The sequence below is a fragment of the Microtus oregoni genome, unplaced genomic scaffold, assembly GCF_018167655.1.
Source record: "Microtus oregoni isolate MIOR12 unplaced genomic scaffold, Mior012 000029F_ref0000214, whole genome shotgun sequence".
NCBI lineage: Eukaryota > Metazoa > Chordata > Mammalia > Rodentia > Cricetidae > Microtus > Microtus oregoni.
The window spans coordinates 23,482,102-23,500,652 of record NW_024543088.1 but is presented as its reverse complement, the minus strand read 5'-3'; positions in this window follow the sequence as shown (position 1 = coordinate 23,500,652).

Genomic DNA, 18,551 nt, shown 5'->3' with positions numbered 1-18,551 from the left:
ACACAAGCACAGGCAGCACAGGCCCAACCAAGGCCATCCTACCATGACTCTTATTTATCCTGCTCCATAGCTGTGAGAGTGATGGAGGGCCATGGGGGAAAGAACACCGAGTTGTCTCCTTCCCAGCACTGAAGTGTTTTCATTAGGAGTTAGCCATCTTCTCTAAACACAAGAGAAATGCATTCGTAACTACAGAAAATGAAACGGAAGAAATGAAGATGGCGAAAAGAGACAACACTATCACTTGGCTTCCCTGTCCACTCTAAACACCCACTAGTAGAGGACTGACCCACCTACTCATGGGAAAAACTTATAGAACGTGAAGGAGAATCTCAAAAATAGAAAAGTGGCGTCAGGACAACTATGCTGTTACAGAACATACATGTAGGTGCCTATGCATACATATACTCTTCATGTGTGTGCTCCCGCCCCTCTCTCTGCAAGAGCCTTAAAAGCAAACGGTACAACAATTACCAGAGACAACAACATCAGCAGCGGTCAGATCACCTAAAGTTTAAAAGGATGTGGAGCTGATGTCCCAGAGAGGCGTCTTGAAACTTCACCCACAGGAGAAATTCTTAGTGGACCTGCCCTTCAAAGTAAGAGCCGAGGCCCCCAGGGCTGCCTCTGTGGGAACCTTTTGTGGATTCATTTCTAAGGACAGGCCTTTGTCCATGGACACACTACCCCGGAAGGACACCACTGAATGCCAACCCCCACATCTCCCATGTATCATGTCATTCCTTCTGGGAGTTTCCATTGCTGGAAGTCCACCCTGACTTTTCTCTTCGGGTTGGTCAAACAGCCTGGTTGTCTTGAACTGAACGGATGGGGCCTGCCAGTATGGGGTGTGTGCAGAAAGGAATGTCCAGCCATTTACGTGTTGCCTGGAGCACACTCCCCACAAGGATCTTCTTTATTCCAGGTGTCACAAGCTTTTGGCAACCCCTTTCGTGGTGCATCCAGGAATTGTTCTCGTGAAAGAACTGCCCAGGAGCTCTGTTCGGGGGCCTGGAATGACTTTTGATGCGAGGAGACACAGAATAGGGGTGGAATCCTGGGTCAACGGGGAGTATCTAAGAGCATGGCTGGAACTGCCCTGTGACGGAGCCAGGCATTTTCAAGGACGGTTAGTTCCTCCTCTGGACGGATCTGAAACGTCTACCTCCTCTGCTCTGTGCTTCGCATCCCGTGGGTTCCATGCCACCATCCGATCTACGTGGACCCCAGGGAAACAGGACTGGACGGAGAATTGGGCTGAATTGTTACCTCTCTAGCGGACAGCTTATATAAATTATCTTTCAAGCCTGAGCACTTGAAGAGTCAAAGGAGGTGCGAGTGATAATTATATACCGGACCAACTGGCTTGAACTGCAACCACCCGAGGCAAACCCAGTTCAGACTCCTTACTCATCGGTCAGATAAAAGTTCAAGACAAAGGGGTAATGCCTTGAAGCAGATCGTTGGTTGAGTCGGCTAAGTTGGCCAACAAGTCTTTCTAAATCCGCCCCCTCCCTGTTGGTCCTCTACGTCATGTGTTATGCAGGATGCACTGTTAACAGTGGCACAGTCTGCCTTAGTAACCTCCATCTAGCCCCGGTCGAGGCTGTGATTACCCAGAACACAGCGCCAGCCCCCCTACCTTCCCCCACCCCACCCCTCCCGCACACATCTCTGTGCCACGGTCCTCCAGGTTGTTTTGCTTTGTTTCATTTTGTAACCACAAAGGGCTATTAAGTAGTGTAAAGAATAGGGCTTGTCTACACGATATGTCAATATTGAGAGGGCATGGAGCAACAGAAACTGGCAGGCTGCTGGCACGGGAGTAAATTGCACGACGGACCCGCAGCCCAGAGAGCACTCCTGGGTGTCCCCTTGGGAAGCTCTTGCATGTTCCGGGGTATTTGAAGTCAGGTACGACCTGCCAGCGGCCTGAAGGCCCTTAGCAAGGTCATGGCTTCTGCAAGCCATCAACAAGCTGGTGGTGTAGCTCAGAAGTTGAGCAGGTGCCCAGAGCAGCCACAAAACAAAGATAACGACAAACAGGGACAGCATACGGGTCAACTTGTGTCAAGAACACTTCAGAGAAAAGGGCATGTTGCTGGAGGATTTCTGTTGGGCAGGACTGTCTATAACAAAGGCCCAGAGGCATGCTGGGATGCAGCAGCAACAATAAACGTGTCTGCAGGAACAACTTAGACTGGGCCAGTGGCTGTGGGGAGACAGAAAAAGCCTGGGGACCAACAGGCAGAGCACAGCGACTTGGTTGTCTGAAGTGTTCTGTTTTAGCTGGTAGCGGGGACACAAGGCTCATCTTGGCCTCCAAAGGCAACAGATTAGCTTTCCAACCTCAGCCCTGCCCTTGGCTTCAGGTGGCCTTAGACATGCTTGCTTGACAATTTCTCTCTCTGTCATGGGGGTTCTCAGCACCCACCTCAAGAGTGGCCATGGCACGATCATTGCTAACCAGAGGTTTTCTTCATTTCCTACTGAGAGTGTGACCTTGGCTCTTTCTGTAATGAACCCTGACGGCAGAGGCACCGGACATGAACACAGAACTCGGGGGCGGGGGTGGTTGGGTCCATGTCTGCACAGGCAGGCCTGGGGCGAGCTGGTGGTATGTGCCCATTTACAAACTTACAAAGACAGCCCTGTTTCTCCCTGGTATTTCCTGGCAGTGCAGAGCTCAGAACGCCTCCCTTCTCCTTCTTCCCTTCACCTCCTGTGTCTACTTCCTCTGTCTGTTTACAGGATCAGACAGATAGATGCCATTCACAGTCACTCAACTGTAGAGGGATAAAGGTAAGATCCTCATCCAAGGCTCGCAGGAATAACACACCTCCAAACTAAACCAGTGTTCACATCCTGAGCCATGTTCCATTTCGAAATCCTTATTTTGCTTTGTTTTGTTTTTGCCGAGATAGGGTCTCACTGTGTATCTCTGACTGTCCTGGAACTCACTGTATAGATGGAGCTGGACTCGAACTCACAGAGATACACCTACCTCTGCCTCCCAGTGAGTGTTGGGATTAAATGCGCTTGCCATCATGCCCAGTCCGTTTAGGAACCTTATAAAAATCACCAAAAACTGTTCTCGGCCGAGGTGCCAGGCAGGGGTCCACACTTTCATTCCTGCTGAGGTTTACATGTGGGTGTGTGTGGGTGAGCGCAGGCGCCCACGGAGTCCTGAAGAGAGCTGGAGTGGCAAGCAGTGGTGAGCCGCCTGAGGGAGAACCGCACTTTGATTTGCAAGAGCCGAGTGAGTTCTAAACCGCTGGGCCATCCCCACAGCTCCTTCACATTTTGCTGCATTTTCCAACAAACTGCCTCTAAAAATATCTGACAGTGTAAACGCTTATTTCGTCCTTTTATTTCTCCATAGACACCGTTGAAGCATTTCTTCCGCAAAGACAACGACGAGAAAAAGTCTGCTCTCCCCACATCAGGCCTCTACATAGCTTCCGGCCGGCTCCGGTTTAGATTGACTAGTCCCATTAGCTGCTAAGCAATGGCAAGTAGGTAGAAGTGCCTGGATCCCCAGGTCTCAAGCACCCAGAGCCCTCACCACAGGCTTGAGAAATTCAGAGAAAATTCACTAGAGGGCACTACAACACTGCCCTGAGAAAAACCACTCCTCGTGCCTCCGGCTTACAGCTTTCTTTTCCGTCTTCTCCCCTGCCGCCCCCACCTTCGGTACTGTACCGAACACCCGTTTAGCACAAAGCTGTAGGTTAAATGCTGACATGCAAAGGTCAGGACATGGGTATAGCCCGCTGGCAAGCTGAAAGGAGGGTTGAGAGTCCAGAGAGGCAGCGCCTCTTGCTTTTTCCTGCTTCTGGGGACTAACTAGAGCACACTTGAGCACACACAGCGAGTAGGCACCATATAAACGTTGTGTCCATGCGCTCAGCGTGTGAACAGTATACAGCTTATTGCTGTTTTTTCATAGCTGTGACCCGACAAGAAGCATTTTAAGCGGGGAGAGGCTTAATTTTGACTCATGATCTGAGTAGTGCAGTCCGTGATGGCGGGGGCAGGAGTAGGCACCTGGTCACAGGACATCTCCAGTCTGGAAGTGGAGGGAGATGCTCACCAGCTTCCTCCTTTCTCCCCCTTTTATAGTTGGTCTGGGATAGTGGTCCATCTGATAAGTGTTACCTACGTTCAGGGTAAGCCTTCCTCCCTCCTGAGTTAAACCTCCCTAGAAACCCTCTCACAGACCTCAAAATGTGTCTCCCAGGCGATTCCAAATCCCATCAAGCTTGCCCAATTAACCAGCGGGTGAGCACCCTGTGCGCAGGCCACCTCCCCAACGCCCCACTGCACAGACTCAGAGAAGAAGGTGCATGCAGCCAGTAGCGGTGCATTTACAACTTGAGAGAACAACCCTCACGGCCCCAGACAATCCACAGAGCATTAAGATCCCTGTAAAAGAGCCTTATTAAAGCACACACGCGTTAGCCACATGTTCCCCGCGGGTTAGGCTACATGCACTCATCTGCACCCACTGGCACGTTAGCCAGTTTATTAGGTGCCAACACTGGGGTCTGGGAGCGTCTGTTAGAGGGTCAGAATGAGCATGGCACTGGGGAGTGCTGAGCAGGCACAGACTCTGCCAGGGTCTACTCACCACCACCGCACTGGGGGCTAATTACTGTCCCAGCGTTTTAGGGGGAGGACAAGAAAACCCAGAGATGGAAAATGGTTTTTCTAGGCTCAAATAGCAGTAAGTGGTGGAGCTGGAATTCCGACGATGCCCTGAAGAAATTTGCTATTAGGCAGATATGAAAACAAAAGACCCCAAATAAGCCAGGTGTGGTAATCCGGGCCTGTAATCCCAACACTTGAGACACAGAGACTCAAGGATCGCTGTATGTTTAAACCAGTCTGATGAGTTCCAGGCCAGACAGGAGACCCTGAATCAAAGCAAAACAACCCTCAATATAACAATGATAAAAATGAAAATAAAAAGATCAAGTCATTGGGGCTGAAGAGATGACTTAGCTGTTAAGAGCACCGGCTGCTCTCCCAGAGGACTGGGATTCAATGCCCAGCACCCACATGACAGATCACAACTGTCTGTAACTCCAATGCCAGAGGATCCAATACCCTCACACAGATACATCTGCAGGCAAAACACCAATAATTTTTTTTAAAAAAGATTAAGACATTAAACAAAAATAAAAAGATGTGAGAATCCCACAGATGGCAGCTCCATTTTCTTCTCTCCTCTTGCTCGCCTGCATTCACGAGAGTTTCGCTACTCAGGCTACCCTTGCTTAGTGTCTCCCGGCAACCCTGCTCGCTGAGCCTAGACCCAGCAGACCCTAGAGCTCTGAAGTGATCGGTGGTGGGCGAAGATGCCTGGAGAGCTTGTGGCAAGCTCCTGGGGAGATTCACAGTGAGAACCCACGGGCAGCAAGAAAGCCCTCTACAGAAGAGAACGAAGTGTCAAAAATAAAAAATCTGTGCCAACAAGATGGCTCAGCAGGTACTGCTATCAAGACTGATGGCTTGCATTCGGTCCCTAGGAGCCACGTGATGGAAGAAGAAAACCAACCCAACAATTTGCCCCGTGACCTCCACCCGGATGCTATGGCGCATGCATGTCCCCTGCCCTCACTAAGCAATATACTAATGCAATAACAGTAAAATAAAGTAAAAATTCTAACCTGGCACCAAGTGACCATCCAGTCAAAATTGTCCGTTGGAAGGTGGGGCTGGTGAGATCTACCAAGATACAAGTTCTGTCTAGCCATCGATAGTCCACTGTAAACTTAGAATGGCACACTTGACCCAACACAGGTGGATCTGAAGTCAGACAAACTGCATAAGGCCTGTGCTGTCCATCTTTCCGGTACCCTAGCCTCAATTTATGCCAGGGGCTGTGAGCTCCCCTCCGGTCAGCTGGAGAAGGAAGAAGGGCCCAAGCTTTGCTCACAAGAAGGTGTAGCACTGTGTGTGCTTGCCAAGGGGAAACTGTGGCAGCTTTGCTCAGGGGAAGCCTGGAGAGACCAAGGCAACCCCCCCTCCCCCACTAACCACTGTTTCAAATAAAACAGTTGATCACCGGCTGGAGAGAGGGTTCAGAGGTTAAGAGCACTGACTTCACTTCCAGAGGTCCTGAGTTCAATTCTCAGCAACCACATGGTGGCTCACAACCATCTATAATTTGATCTGATGCCCTCTTCTGGCATGCAAGCATACATGGAAGGAATATTGTATACATAATAAATAAATAAATAAATAAATCTTTAAAAAATACTCAAACTGACAGGATTGAAACTGTGAAAGATTTAATAAAAGATATTCTATTAAAAAGAACAGTTGATCACTGGCATTGTGTGAGAGCAGAGTCCTGAAGTTTAAATACATGAAACTCCTGAGCCAAGGATAAGCAGCAGGATCTGGGATCCAGATAAAGTGTAAGCATCTTCACACTACAGGGAAGCACCCACTAGGGACAGTCACTGCGGAGAGGTGCTGAACTACCGGGCAGACAAAACGACCCAGGCAGTGGCATCAGCCAGCCTTTTGGATACCCAGGTGCTGGCACGTGGTACCACAGTCACAGAGCAGTGGGGAGGCGGTGACATCAGCCAGCCTTTTGGATACCCAGGTGCTGACACGTGGTACCATGGTCACAGAGCAGTGGTGGAGGCTACTCGCGAGCTCAGCAGCTTGGCTACGTCTTCACAAGCCCCGTCTAAGTACATCCGATACTTCCTTCTCTTGAATGGCAAACCAGTTCGGGATGTGGGTGAAATGGGGTGTCAAGTCTTGCTCTGGTATGTGTCTGTCAGCAAGGACTGAGAACTGTTGAGTAAAGAAGACTTTGTTTGAGTGGGCAGAGCTGTGTGATGGAGGTTTTCTTTTTTTCTGTTTCTTAAAAGGACATTATGTTACACCTTTCCCTTTGGAGGTGACCAAGTTCCCCAGGAAGGCAGCCTCTGCAATACTTCCTGTCAGGCTCCCAGCTCTGCCATGCCAAACCAGCTCCTTCCTTACCAGGCCCTCTATAAGCTCAGCCTACAGTATTCCAAGACTGTTTGGTAGGACAGTTTTCAGACAGACAGACAGCAGAGCCACATGATTAAGGCTCTCTCTTCTCTCTCTCTCTCTCTCTCTCTCTCTCTCTCTCTCTCTCTCTCCCTCTCCCTATTTTTCTCTTTCTTTTTGAGACAGGGTTTCTTTGTGTAGCCCTGACTGTCCTGGAACTAGCTCTGTAGACCAGGCTGGCCTCAAACTCACAGAGATCCTCCTGCCTCTGCCTCTTGAGTGATGAAATTAAAGTTGTGTGTCACCACTGCCCGGCGCTCGCTCTCTCTCTCTCTCTCTCTCTCCTTAAGTAAAGAATATATTATAGAAAACCTAAAGGCATTCACAGAACCCCCCCCCCCCCAGGAGACATCTTGAGAAGTAGATGTTACCACCTTTATCTCACTGGGAGCTAAGCTCAGAGACTTTATAGTTCACTTTGTCTCTGGTCACACAAGGTTCCTGAGGGTGAGGCTCTCAGGACCCCGCATGTTGAACGGCTTAATTGGCCTCAGTCTTGGCCCTGATGGATCTGTGGTACGAGAGCTTTGGCCTTTCAGTGCTGTCTCGTCTTTGTGAGGGAAGGGAGAGAAGCTGACTTGGCGTTTCTTTTAGGAGCAGGGAAGGTAAGACAGGGTGAAGATCTGTAAGCAGCCACCCAGGGAGATCTCCTGGGTGTATGACTGCATTTCCTCATCAAGAGGATGACTACTCCTCCCACCTCCTTATGTCTGTGGTGAGTCAACGTTTCTGAGGGATGGTCTCTTGGTCACATGACTGAAGGCCCATGTGGGAGGAGACCATAGTATGTATTGTTTTGATCAGTTTAGAATGTCAGGGATAGAACTCAAATTCTATTCTTTTGACCAGGACAAAGTAGTTTTCCTTTAAAAAATAAAAAGCTTTTAAAGTTAATGTATTGGGGAAAAAGTTACTGTGCTGTGTGCATGGCATAGCATGTGTGTGACGTCAGGAACATTGTTACCTCCTACTCTGTTGAGGCAGGGTCGCTCTTGTTTCTGCCACTGAGGAGTTGGCTCTACCCTAGCTGGTATTTTGCTTCTGGGCTACTCTCCTGTCTCCACCTCCCATGAGGGAAGGAGTGTTGGATTGCAGATGTCTGCCACAACATTGAATTTTTTATGTGGGCTTCCTAGATGGTTTCTGGTGACGGGCGTTAGTCATCAGGCATGCGCAGCTAAGCTCTCACCCACGGAGCCATCACCTCAACCCGAAGCAGCTTCCCTTCAGCGGCACTCAGCAAAGCCCTCATACCCCGACATTGTCACATTGTATCTTAAATCTCGGGAAGGGCAGTTGTGAGGCTTCCCTTTCTAGGGTTTTGGAGGAAGTGAAAGGCTGGGTCCAGAGCTGATGAGGAAGGATGGGTTATTCTCAGTGCCCTCTAAGGCTGCCAGTATCTGTCTAGCAACCCAATATTCACACTAGTTAATTCTCTATTCTATTCCTTTAATTAAGAATTTCGGGATATTAGAACCATTACCCAAGTGGAATCCCACACTGCTAGTCAAACAAAGAGTCTAAACTGTAAATAAGATTAACCATATTACATGCGCTATATTTTGTTGTGTGTTTTTTGCTGCTTAACACATCGTACTTGATGCTGGGGCATGGTGGCACATCCATGCAATTCTAGTGCAAGAGAGGAGGAAGCAGGTAGATCGGGACTTTAGAGCAGGCTAGACCATGTGAGATCTTGTTTCAAAACAAGTAGCTAATAATGATGCAACCTCCGTTAGCTCCCTCAAGCTCCTAGCCTCATTTTTACAGCCAGGACACTCACAGTGTCTGCCTTCAGGTTTGCTGCCAGGATGAGAGGAGAGGAATACCGTACCACGCCGAGCACAGGGCTTGCCATACAGTAAGGATCCAGGCAAGCTGTTATTTCCTAGTAGATCTCTTCAAAAAGCTGAGTGGTTTGTTGGCCAGCGTTTGGTCCCTTCCTGCAGGGAAGGCTTTAATGGCTGCTGATTGCTCACAAGTTACATCTCCACGGACTCTGAGAGCAAGCCTGCCTGCTAAGTTAAAAATGCAATTCAGTTTATAAAATTTCTATTTTTGTCCGGCTGATTTTAGAGTCCTCTTTTTCCATCAGTTGAGGAGTTGGAGCAGATAAGCTGTGATATGCTTTGCCAATTAAAAAAAAAATAACTTCATTTTTCTCTGTTATATAAGACAAGGAAGCTGTGTCTGTCTACTCAAGTATCTTTGGGGCTCAAAAATAAACAAACGCAGATTAATATTTTACAGAGAACAATTTTTACAGCGAGAGTGTTGAGCCAAACATTTAACCTTCAACAATGAATGTCTTGTCAAGAAGGAGGTCATTTGTATGCGGCGTGCAATTCAGAGAGAAACAGATGCTTTCGGCCCATTCAGCAAACTTGAGAAAATCAAGAAAAATGAAAAATTAATTTTAAAGAGCCAACACATACTATGCAGGGAAATTTAAGATCTCCAAAGTGGGCATTTATTTATTGTCTGACGTTTCCTGGGGCCGTGAGAAAATAATCCAAATAGGGCACCAACCACAGACCAAGAAATGTGTCCACCCAAGTCTAGATAGGCAAACCGAAACAGTTGACTGAGGTCACTTAGAGGAGTGTGGGTGACACCCAGGCAGCTGTGTCACCAAAGGCTCACACAGTGTCCCAGGAGCTTCCTCCTGAATGGGCTGGCCAGCCGAGCCACTGGGGAGGTCTGATCCCAGCATCGGGTCACTTTTAAACCTTTGTGGATCCCAGCCCTGAGAGTTTAGTTAGCTTTGGTCTTAGGAGCCTCCCTTCTCCTAGTAGGGAGTGCTTCAGTCAGAAGGAAGCAGCTTCGCAGCAGGAGCAGCAGCAGCAGGAGCAGCAGCATTTGCAGAGCCCAGTTGATGCACAGCCTTAATCTCCGACAGGATGAAAATGGCTAAATACAACCCAGCTGATCCAAACACTTACAGAGTATGCAATCTTTTATTTTAATTTTTTAAAATTTTATGTGCATTAGTGTGAGGATGCCAAATCTCCTGGAACTGGAGTTATGGACAGCGCTGAGCGGCCAGGTGGGTGCTGAGAAGTGAACCCGGGACCCCTGGAAAAGCAGCCAGTGCTGACCACTAAACCATCTCTCCAGCCCCTATATTACGCAATCTTTAAATGGTACAGCATTAACTAGTTGTTGTGAACTGGCTCTGGACTTCAAACCCAGGCCCAGGCACTGTACCAGAAGCAACTCAATTTCTCTCTGCCTCAGTTTCCTCATTGGGAAATAGAGGAGGAACTTATATACCTCAGAAATTTCTGGGAGGGAGGAAGAAGGGCGGCCCTGGGGGAGGAGGTAAATAAGAGCTAAGTATAATGACATGTATTTGAAAGAGCCACAGGGAAACCCATTGCTCTCTATCTAACTTTTATTGCTATTTTTGTTTTTCAAGACAGTTTCTCTGTATAGTCTTAGAACTTACTCTGGAGACCAGGCTGGACTCGAACTTAGAGATTTGCCTGTCTGTGCTTCAAAAGTACTAAGATTAAACACACCATTACCTCCCAGCTGCTCTCTATCCAACTTTTAAATTAGCTTTAAAAAATGCTGAAATTCAGGCTGGAGAGATGGCTCAGCGATTAAGAATGATTGTTGCTTTTCCAGAGGATCCAGGTTCGGTTCCCAGCACCCACAGTAGGTGCCTCACAGCCTCCTGCAGGATCCAGGTTCAGTTCCCAGCACCCACAGTAGGTGCCTCACAGCCTCCTGCAGGATCCAGGTTCGGTTCCCAGCACCCACAATAGGTGCCTCACAGCCTCCTGCAGCTTTAGTTCCAGGGGATCCAGTGCCCTCTTCTGGACACACACGAACATGATTGAATACAAAATAAATCTTTAAAATATTTATTTTCTAATCGCTGGGATTAAATGTAAAGTTGTCAAAAGAGAGGTTTAATACAGGGTAGGTTATAAGGTTTAGCAACATATGGACAGCCCCCTCTTATTGGACTGCAGCATCCATGAGTTCAGTCAACCCTGGATGAAATCTCTGTGAAGGGCTGGAGAGATGGCTCGTTGGTTTAGAGCACCGGCTGCTCTTCCAGAGGATCCAGGTTTGGTTTCCAGAACCTACGCTATGACTTACAGCCATCTGCAACTCTAGTTCTAGGGGATCTGACACCTTCTCTGGACTCCCTGGGCACTAGGCACAGACATGGTATACACACATAAATGCACTCATACACATAAAATAAAAATAAGTCTTTAAAAGTTGTCACGGGAATAAGAATTATGTCCGAAGTGAACATATACGGAGTTTTTTTGGTCATTGTTCCCCCAAACAGTACAAGGTAACAATTATCGAGGTGGCATTTGTGTTACATTAGGCACTGCAAGGAATCTGATGTGATTTAAGGTACATGGAAGGGATTGGGGGAGAGCTCAGGAAGAGAGAGAACTTTAAAGTTTGTGGGAGGATTGTGTAGGTTGTATGCAAATTCTGTACATCGTTTTATAAAAGGAAGTTTGCATTTAAAGATTTGGTGTCTGTTGGCAGCAGGGATCTTGGACCCAGTTCCCTGTAGCTGCTGAAGGGTAGCTGCGCTGTGGCAGAACCCAGGTCCTTAGTTAACGTAACAGTTACCGTTTACCTTCCCAATTAAGCTTCAAGGTTAAACTGTAGCTTGTAGCGTCTCTTTCAGCTGGGGCGCCATGTGACCAAATTCTGGAACATCGGAAGCCCAGCCACTTCTTTGTTCAAGCTCCGGGTATTCAACTATATGGGGGTGCACACTATCTGGAGGCCAAGAAAGACCTCTCTCTCTTTTCTTGACCTTTATTTAGCCTAGGTGTGGTTTCTTTTCTCTCATCCCACTTGACTCTGCAGATTTCACGGAGCTGCAGGTGGATCTTTCCTTTACATTTTGGGATAACAGCCATGACAGCGCTGATGGAGCAACTGATACCCGATGCTCGTCACCACTGGAAAGAGCAGGGAAAATGTAAGACAGTTGCGCCGAGGCATCAAACAACAGACAACCTTTGGTTGGGGGCTCCCGCGGGCACGATCAAGACCCTGGGCATCTACTGCAGGACTGAGTGCCGAACCGGAAGACCAGTGGCTGCACAGTGCTGGAGAGACGGGATTCAGTCAATCCAGAGTCAGTGCTGAACACCAGGCTCTAGGACTGAGGACAACAAAGTCTATCAGCTGGGAATTGACTGGATGAACTGCCTGCCAGGAGAAGCAGGCACAATCAAAGCCAGCAAACTAAGACTCAGGTGGGGTGATGCTTGCCTATAATCCCCACACCAATGAGGCCAAGGCAGGAGGATTGTTGTGAGTTCAAAGCTAGCACAGGGTATAAAGTGAGTACCAGGCCAGCAAGGGCTATGGAGCAAGACCCTGTTTCAAAAACAAACAAAACAAAACAACAACAACAACAACAAAAAAAGAAAGAAAGAAAAAGAAAATAGAAAAAAAGAAAAAGAAAAACCAAACCCAGAGAGGAAAGAACAGCGTTTGCCAAAGTTTTGGCTCTGGCTGGCTGTGCTGGTTCTAGAACACAGTACCGACAAGAAACACACAGACCAGAATGTTACTAACTCTTGGAGGAAATTTTGATTGCCAGAAATATTACAACTATGGCCACTGCTACCTGGGAGTTCATTGATTCCTCAAGTTACTTCTAGGTCCCCAAAGATATCTGAAAGGAATCGGTTGGAAATCTGCACATCCATCAGCAGAATATACTCTGTGGCAGGGTAGGTGAGGTTTCATATGCTCTGTGGCGGGTGGGTGAGGCTTCATAATTTGTCTCCTCTGTTTTGCTCTTGGCTTCAGCCTGCTTTTGGGGCTTTCTGGGTGCGTACTTCCCTGCCTGCATCTCTTCCTCACAGTCTCAGAGGTAGGGATGGTTCATCTAGGATACACCCCTGCATAGGGGCTTTTTTTTTTTTTTTTTTTTGGCAACTCCACCTCCAGGTAAGCCTTGATTTCTCAGAGGACCAGTTCCCAGAAAAATAATCTCTTTTTCTCTAAAAAAGCTGACTTTTGATATTCTTGCCTGGTTGAATCTGTGAAGAAAACAGTATAGACTCTTTCTCCCAGGAGCTGTTAGTCCTAACTAGCGCCTGCCCTTCTTTCCCCGGGCAATGAGCTCAGCCTTGGAAGACAGACGTTGAAAGAGTGTGATTTAGAGAGGAAATAAAAATACATGGTTTAATATTGTTCCACTTGCATATTTCATCTCAGTTCGTCACTCGTATTTTTACTTTGTTTACGGTGTCCTTCAAGGACAAGGGTTTTTTTTAGTATTTATAGTATCGAATCTGTCAGATTTCCATAATGACTTCTGGGTTTGGTGCCCTGAGTAAGAAATCATTCTCTACCCTAACTAAGGCCGAACATGATTTCTAATGGCTGCAAAATATGCCATAGTGTAAATATGCAAATATGTCCTAATACTTTTCAGATACATATTTAGGAGGTTTCTCCTGTGTAAGTCATTGCAAACAATGCAGCAGGCAGATTGGTGGATGCATTTTCCTGCTGCAATTGAAATGATCTCTTTAGAATGGATTATTAGGGTCCACAGGCTTCTTCACCATTCAAAAGCCTTAACTAGGGCTGGAGAGATGGCTCAGTGGTTAAGAGCATTGTCTGCTCTTCCAAAGGTCCTGAGTTCAATTCCTGGCAACCACATGGTGGCTCACAACCATCTGGAATGAGGTCTGGTGCCCTCTTCTCGTCTGCAGACATACACACAGACAGAATATTGTATACATAATAAGTAAATAAATATTAAAAAAAGCCTTAACTACAATGAAATATTTACCTATCATAAAGAGGGAAGCAAAACTAAAAGACCAAATTTCTCTTTTATGTAGAAGTGCCGCTCAGTAGTGTGGTGCTACACACACACACACACACACACACACACACACACACACGTCTATGTATGTATATGTATATGTATTTCAGGTTGATTACAAGTTCTGTTATTTATAAATGACTCTGATTAATAATAATGATTAAGAAGCCTATTATTAGCTAACAAATACAATTTATTTGATAAACTAAATCTTTTCAAAGACAGAAGAAAACTTCACATCTCTTTTTTCTATAAAGGAAAACACAAAGGAGAAAAAAAAACCTCTTCCAAAACACCCAGTTAATTCCAGCAATTGGTCTCTAGATTGTGTGTGCGCGCACACGTGCATGTATGTACACGAGCATGCGTGAAATGGCCAGAGGACAGCCTTGAGTGTCTTTGCTCCTCAAATACCATCTACTGTTTTCATCTCCGTGCTGGGAACTGAATTTAGGGACTTACACATTCTAGGTATGCAATTTGCCAGGCCCTGGTTAGGGGACACGATCCCTTGCTGACTCTAGGCTCACTGACTAGGCCAGGATTAGGCCAAGCAGCCCTGAGATCTGCCTGCCTCTGCCTCCCCAGCACTGGGATTACCCGTGCCCTCATGCCGTCTGGCTTTCCCACAGTTTCTGGAGACCAGTGAGCCGTCTCCCCAGCCGTAGATGTCTTATTCGTATTGTCAAGCCTTCTTTTCAGTGAGTAGAAGACACCATCCTTTCCACTGCCCCATTCATTGCTTCTGCTTCCTCCACGTGCTCTGCTTGCTCTAAGGGAGGCCATAGCCTCCCTGGTGTCTGTATTGAACCAGAGGAGCTTCAACCAGCACAGACCGACCATGGTAGCCGCAGCTCCCTGAAGACCCGAGCGTGGACTGCTGAAGTGGAGACCAGCGTTCCTGTGAGACACAGCAAAGCACAGCTTCATGAGCAGAGAACATTGGTCTCACAGCTGAGATGCCCAGCACCAAGGATGCTGAGACAGTAGCATCCAGAGTTTGAGGCCAGCCTGGACTGCATAGTGAGATCCTGTCTCAAAATAAATAAATTTGTTTCTATGGGCGTGGGGGTTGTGTTGCTCCATGGTAAACCTTGTGCTTAGTTAGCATCTGTGAGGCCTTGAGTTCAATGCTCAGCTCCAGAAAAATAAAATTAAAAATAAAGAAAAAAATTGGGCTCTACTGTCACACAGTAGCAGTTCTAACTCCCAGAGGTCTGCCTCTTGATGGCTCTTGGATCTGAGCAAGCTCGTTCGGCTCTGAAGTTCAGCTTCTTTAGAGATGATGCTTGAACTCACTTCGAAAAAACCAAAGGAAAGGACGGGTAAGAAACATAAGCCACACAATGCCATAACCACTCATCCATCCTCTTGCTGCCTGGCGGAGGCAGGGCCTTTCAATCCAGTTGAGGGGAATCTGAACTGATTTCTCTCTTTAATCGAAGTAACATCCGAGGCTGGAGGAATGGCGCAGCTGCTAAGAACACTGATAGCTCTGGGGACAGGGTTGGTTCCCAGCATCTCCGCAACAGGTCAGACCCATCCGTAACTCCAGTTCCAGGGAGTCTGATGCCTTCTTCTGCCATCTGACCCCCCATCTCCAGGCACTGAGGTGGTGCATGCATTCTTGCAGGTAAAACACATAAAATAAAATCATCTTTTAAAATGATTTAAAACAAACATCTATTCTCTTAAAGTAGTCTGTTTAAGAGAATCTTTTTTCTTACAATATTTACTGTTGAAGGAAATAGAGGTGAAGAAGAGAAAGACTTGGCACCCCTTGCAGTCCTGCCTCCTAGGGGAAAAAGTAAGCGTGGCTTCCTTGGCATCTTTAGTTCCTGTCCGTGTGTACCTGTATGTACGCCTGTCTTATTACCCAACCCGAGGTCACAGTCAGTGCTCTAAAAACCAGGCTCTGCCACATTTCCTAAGAAAGCCAATTTTAAGAAGCCAAATTAGTAGACAAAGGAGATTTCTTCAGTGTGGCCACTTTGGGGGAAGGGGAAGGAGAGACAGCTGGACCTCCCTGAGTGGGCTGTGGTCTCCTGAGCTTGGTAACAACACGAGACGCACACTTAAACAACTGGAATGGTGAAGGCCACATATACTATCGCCCCACGTCCCCACAGGAGCTGAACACACCGCCTCATTGTTCCTTACACCGTTGTCTAGCGTGCTCCAGAGAGACAGTGTTCCAGGCTTGCTCTGGGAGAGAGGCAGTCTTCCACCTCAACCTGAACCTGCAATTTAAGAGGCAACCCAGATGGGTTTGTTTGTCCCGTGACGGTGTGGGCTCTTGCAGCCTTGGTTTTTGGTTTTATTATTCTTGTCTCTAATAATTCTATTTTGAAATTATGATAAAGTGGCATTGTTTTTCCTCTTCCCTTTCTTCCCTCCAACCTGTCCCATGTACCCTCTTGAGCTCTCTCAAGTTCAAAGCCTCTTTTTCTTTCATCCTTGCTACGTGTGTGTATTGTGTGTGTTTGTATATTATTACTAAATACAATGTTACATGTATGTCTACGATCTGAACACTGTCAACATGGCTGCCTAAACAAGACCTGAGTAGGAGCAGCAATGGGCATGTTTACACGGGAGGGGAGCTCCAGGGGCCTCAACCCTAGACAAAGAGCTGCAGGAAGAGTGGGATAAATGGTCTCCCTTGGGAAGGACCCCCTGCACCCCTCACACCCCACCCTCTGCTAGCTGGTTATCCAACACCAAGGAGGCAGCATTGTTTGTAATGGCAGCCTAGTTTCTGCACTAACTAGGTCACCACTTAACCGTTTTATTTCTCACAGTTCAGAGGGTGTCCCTGGCAGGTCTGACAATTCCTCAGACTCTCCCATTCCTAGCACCTGCTGCTGTTGCCCCTGAGGTCCTCCTCTTCCGGACACCTTCCTCGTCAGGGACCTGGGCCTGTGTGCTTCTCAGTGCTGCAGGAAAGGCAGTGCCCTGCCTTCGGGGCCTCTTCTCGCCCTCACTCAGCCTCCTGTTCCTCCTCAGTCCCTCCATGCCCACAGCCTGGTGCGGTGAACATTCCCGAGGACACCCCAACTCCTCTCCCACCCTCACACCTCCACCCTCCATCCCTGTCCCTCAGCCTCTGCCTCCTCCAGGTCTAAAGTTCCTCTCTCTGCTCTCCTGGCCAGCCCAGTCCCACCTGCCATGCACTGTGCCCCTCCCTTCCCTACTTCCTCAATTCACACTTGCCCCCCAAATTCCAGTCTCTCTGTGGGAAAGAAGGCTGTGGGTCCTCCCTGCTGTGTGTGCTGTGTGTGTTCCAAGGTAGGGCTGGGAAAGGTGCCTTTGTGCAGCTTGGGAAGCCAAAGGCATAAGGGGCCACTAGGCTGCAAGGCTTGCCGGGAGGGTTGAGGCCCTGAGAAACATCCCAGGGCTCCAAAGCCTAACCCACCCCAACCTGACAAATCTGACCCCGTGACCTCTTGGAGGCTGCTTATGAGAATCCCAGGCACTAGGATTGAGGGCACACAGGGGCTCCTTTGGGACCAGACAGTGGGTCCCCCTCCCTGCAACACTAACGGGGTTCTCCTATTTAGATATTGGCATGCACTTGGTGCTTTGCCTTCAATAAACCTCCGTTTTCGAAGATCAAAGCAGTCGAGTGTTTTAAAGGGACCCTTTTCTGCCGACCTGGTGGGCTGTGGGTGGGAGGCACTGATGTGTGCCCCCAAGGTGTAATTAGAACAGCTCTAGACAAAATGTAACTCGATAGAGGATGAGTCCAAACACTTTATACCTTTCCATTCTAGAATTCTACTCATGGAGATGTGTCAAAATGAACCTAAATATTGACCCCAAGTTTTTTATACAGGCAGCTATCCTTCATGGCGGAAAGCAAAAGAACGATAGAGTTAAAAATCAGAATCAGCAAGGCAGGAGTAGATGAGTACTATAGACTGTCCCCGGCTGGGACAGCCTGCTGCTGTTAGGGACCCTTTGAAGACTCTTAAGTTATATGTGTGAACTTCAGGGAGAGAAATAGAACATAAATATGTATACACAGAGTGATCTCAGGCATGTCAGAGAAGAATAGAGGCCTGGAAGGAGGCGCGAGAAATAGAATATAAATATGTATACACGGAGTGATCACAGGCATGCAAGATAAGAATAGAGGCCGGGAAGGAAGGAAGCGGAGTGGGAGGCTTTTCTTTAGAACAGAAAAAAAAGGAGGGAAGAAAAAGTGCCATGCGATAGTTCAGAGCTATATTAAGGCCCGTGGAATAATCCACCCACCAGCCAGTGCTAGAGCCATAGCTGACTCTCTGCTAAGGCCCAGGGCACCGTCCTTCCCTGAACCTTAGCCTCGCCCCAAGTGAGGATTCCTGAACTACAGGATGGATATTTGGGCTAATGATGACCTTAAATTCCTGCTCCTCCTGCCTCCTCCTCTCCAGTGTGGGGATTATAGGCGGTCGTCACCACACCCAACTAGAATACAGTTTTCTTTCTTGGTTTTTCTTTCTCAGGCAAGGCCTTATTCTACTGCCCTGACTGGCCTGGAACTCACAGCTATATTCCTGCCTCTGCTGGGCTCAAAGCTTTGAGCCACTGTGCTGGGCTGGAGTAGAATTTTAGCAGCACTTACAAGCATGGGCCTGCTTCACATACATGGTTGATGTGTGGGTCACAT